Here is a 4,248-nt window from a genome sequence, read left to right as displayed (position 1 = left end):
TCCTACTCGTGAATCGTGGGAAGACAGAGACAAGCCCCGCCAACCAATTAGAGCCCTGCCCACAAAGCGGCACCGGACTCGCAGAGCGAAGTCCCAATCAGGAAGTGAAACTCTGCCCACTATAAAATGGACGTGTTTCCGCCCTTCAGAAGGTTCCCTCTTCCTGACGTAGTCCCGCCCACCCTCATTTCCTTGCACTGTAGCTATAGCACAGTAACCCCGCCCCCAAACTGAATGCCCGCCCATCACAGGAAGTCTTGCCCCGAGCGTCCCAGGCCTTCGCGTAAGAAATGCGTATTCGTTCGTCACCTACTTCGAGAGACTTCACCGTAGCTGTGGTCTGGGCCCCTGCTCCGGCTATGCTTTCCCTCCCAGGAGGGGCTCCGCATACCCCAGGCGGTGTCCACATGCGAGGAGTCAAGGTGTTTTTTTCCGGGTTGTTTTCTTGCTTCAGAGCAGTGTGTGGAGTAGCCGTGGGGCGCAGGGCCTTGTGAAGATGTCAAATGAGTATCAGGGAGTTTCAAAAATGAAGAGGAAATGATAGGGGACTCGAGAATTGGACAATTTTAGTTTAAGGTAAATAGTTAATAAGTCTAAGAGGTAATGCATATGTTAAAGCTATTGTTTAAGGAACTGTAGAAAAGGCCCCCCGCTCCCGAGAGATACAGCCGACTTCCTGGGGTACTGCTAGAGATTACCATCTGGGGAACAAGTGGAGGCATCCAGGCCATTGTGTTCCAGGAAGAGACAACCACCTGCCCCGGGTACAGCTAACTGCCCAGCACAAGAATGTTGCAGTTTCTTTCACCTAAATTTTCCCTGAATTTCAAAAACCCTTACAGCACCTTCTTTATTCCCTGTTTTGAAAACACTGGCTTGGAAAGAAAAGGTAAGACACTTTGTTAGGGTAAGAACCCGCCATCTTCCCAGGTTGCCGGGCATCTGAATAACATGCCCATAAAAATTCAATCCCTGGATGCCTCCACTTGTTTCTGCAGGATACAGGTCTCAGGTGTTAGCTGTTCACTCTGTGTTTTCTTTCTTTCTTTTTTTTTTTTTTTACTGCTTTACAGTTCCAATTGTTTTCCCCTCAGTCCCCTTCTGCCCAGCCTGCCCCACCACTTCTACAGTCAATTCCCACCCCATTGTCCATGTCCATGAGTCTTTCATATATGTTCATTGACTAATCCTTCACCTTCTTTCAAACAGCCCCCCACCCTCCCTCCTCCCCTCTTACCTCCATCTGTCTATTCTGTGATTCTATGCCTCTGGTTCTATTTTGCCTATTATTTTATTTTTTTCATTAGATTCCTCTTATAAGTGAGATCATATGGTATTTGTCTATCACTGACTGGCTTGTTTCACTTAACATGATAATCTTTAATTCCATCCATGCTGTCACAAAAAGTAGGAATTCCTTCTTTCTGCTGCAGAGCATACTGCATTATGTAAATGTACCACAGTTTTTTAATTCACTCAAAAGAACTTATGCACCCTATGTTCATAGCAGTGCTATTTGCAATAGCCACGAGTTGGAATCACTCTGCGTTTTCTATAATTCAAGTGTCATATGACTTGTATGTCTGCTTATCTGCAATCATCCATGCAGTCTGCCAGGTCTTTTACTATGTCACGTTTGTATCCCACCCAGGGTTCTGTAAATCCAGTGCATGGAGTTGTGACATAACATTTCCTCAATAATAGAAAATCCTCTGATATGTAAGAAGTGGGGACTGGAGCCTGTCCATAGAAAACAACTCTAAAATACCTAGAGGAACACCTCTTTTTATCTCTGTTCTTTGAAGCAATTGGTGCTCCACAAATATGTTTTCAATTTAAAGAAGCAGATTTTATCCAGAGTAATCTCCTGGTCAAATACCTAGAAATCCAGAATCTGAACTAATGACAGTCACCAAGGACTTATGCAATAGCTGAAGGTTGGGAACATTGTATCTCTTGACTAAAGTTTATATCCTCTGGAATACATATCAGAAAGACCATAAATACATATCAGAAAGACCATAAAAATATTTAAAGAGTACATAAAGTTCTTTCATATTTTTTATGATGCTTGGTTAAAATTAAAGTAATGGTTAAAAAGAACAGGAATTGTGAAGCAGCAGGTACATGTTTAAAACCCAGAAGATCGGCAAGGGCAAAGGAAATGTGTGATTAAATTAGGATTTGACACTCTAAATTTCAGCAGTATTTAAAGAAAAAAATGATGCTTGCTTTGTAATTATCAAGTTTAGTTGATAAGTAAACATTAAAACTTTCTAAAGCTCAACAGTGATTTTGTTTTTCAGTTAAAATTGTTAGTTTTCACAGGCCAAAGTCGACAGGTTTTGACCCTCTGTGGTGTTTTAGAACCCTGTTGTGTTGAAGTTTTGCTAAGAATTATATGGAAGTGTACAGTATGATTAAATACAACCAAAAACAAACATGTAGCTCCTTAAAAACTTCTTTTTCTCTTTTTGTATTATAAAAGTCATGGAGAGTCATTTAGAAATTTGGAAATTCAAAAAAGCATAAAGAAGAAATGCACCACCAGCCATAACTGGCTTCTTATCTAGCTCACCATTTTCTTTGTCTGACTCAGATTGTTCTAACAGCTTCCTAACTGGTTCCCTTGCTTTCATCTGTACCCAGCCCAACTGCCAGAGGAGTCCTGCTGCAGTGGTGATCAGGTCATGTCATTCAACAGCTCCAAACTTCCGATGTTCCCACATTACTCAGAATAAAAACCAAGCACTTACAAGAGCCTGCAGTCGCTCTGTGGCCCCCTCTGTATGCACCAACCCCCACTGCTTTCTCACTGTCGTCTAATCATGGTAGGTGTGTGTTCCTGCTTCTCTGGACCATCTGCCAGGGTATTTGCCCCTAAGTATCTGCTAGGCTTCTCCCTGACCTCTCAGATCTTATTTAAAAAGGCATCTTTTCAGAGAGGGCTTCATGACTACCTCTGTAAAATCAGAGGTTCTTCTACTCCCCTACCTGCCGTCCTGCTATGCCATTATTATCATATCACATATAGTTTATGTATTTTGCTTATTATCTGTCTTCTGCCAGAATGTAAGCTCCATAAAGGCAGACATTTTCTATCTGGTTTTGTTTTCTGCTGTATTTATTTTCTAAAGTGTAACAAATCACTCAAAAACTGAGTTGCTCGAAACAACAGTCATCATTTATTATCTCATGATTTCTGTGGGGATGGACTTGGGAAGGGGCTTGTCTGGATGGGTCTGGTTCAGGTCTTTCATGAGGTTTCAGTTGGATGTTGGCTGAGTTGCAGTCGCCTCATGGCTCAGCTGGGGATGGGCTTGGCTAGCCAAGCACATTGCTCAGGGCTGCCACAGGCACCGGCCACTACCAGGTACCTGACTTCTTTTAGGAGAATCTTTCTGCAGGTCTGACTGTCCTTATGACACAGAAGCTGACAGCCCCCAGACTGAGGATCCAAGAGAGAAAGACAGTGTCTCTTGTGACTTGGACTCCGAAGTCACACACTGTCACTTTGCCGGTCCAATTCAGGGAGGAAGGAGATGCCACAAGGGGCTGTCTGTGCAGCTGCTCCATCCCCTGTGCTGGAAACAGTGCCAGCACATAAAGAGAACTCAACAAATATTTTTGAACAATGAAGGAATTCCATCACTCAGATTTTTAAAAATAGATTTCTTTGCAGCCCTTTTTTCTATGCAAATAAACTATGTTGTTAATGAAAAATGAGAACTATCTGTAGATAAAAATGTATAAATATAAGCACAAACAAGTATACTTTTAAATGCAATATATCATGTCTTTCTAAAATTACATCTTTTTTATATATAATAAGTTATTTCAATTCTTATCATTTGCATTTCTGTTTTTAGATTTTTTTCCTGTTATAACTTCATTATGATGTACACCATTTTACATAAAGCTTTGTAGGGAGCATGTCTGGGAATATGATGTAAGGTTATGAACATTTACAATATAGCGATAGAATAATGCTGACTTATTTATTGAATCCAAGGAATAGTTAACTAAATTCTTTGACAGCTGGATTATTTTGGCCTGAATTATCAGGGCTTTTCAACATTGATCCAGTGTCTATACAACTTCACTTCCTTTTAAATAATCTTATCTCTCTCCCTTTCTTTTTTATACTTTACTTTTGTGTTATGCTCAAATAAGATATGAAGCATTAAAAATAGGATATGGACAAATTATTTAAAAACTGTATGAGAAGAAACAGAATAGAAATGTACA

The 4,248-nt window shown here is 40.7% G+C and overlaps 1 long non-coding RNA gene across 1 annotated transcript; it reads left to right on the top strand.

Moving 5' to 3' along the window:
- The first annotated feature begins 256 nt into the window (after positions 1 to 256).
- On the top strand, positions 257 to 4,035 carry LOC118989877 (uncharacterized). Its single transcript, XR_005067115.1, has 3 exons — positions 257 to 576; positions 2,650 to 2,831; positions 3,408 to 4,035. It is a non-coding gene; the product is annotated as an uncharacterized LOC118989877 (long non-coding RNA).
- Positions 4,036 to 4,248: the final 213 nt, after the last annotated feature.

The sequence above is a fragment of the Sturnira hondurensis genome, unplaced genomic scaffold, assembly GCF_014824575.4.
Source record: "Sturnira hondurensis isolate 20B ecotype Veracruz unplaced genomic scaffold, ASM1482457v3 Scaffold0006571, whole genome shotgun sequence".
In the NCBI taxonomy this organism is placed as follows: Eukaryota; Metazoa; Chordata; class Mammalia; order Chiroptera; family Phyllostomidae; genus Sturnira; species Sturnira hondurensis.
Note: the sequence above shows the minus strand (reverse complement) of the source record. Positions and strands in the feature narration are given on the sequence as shown.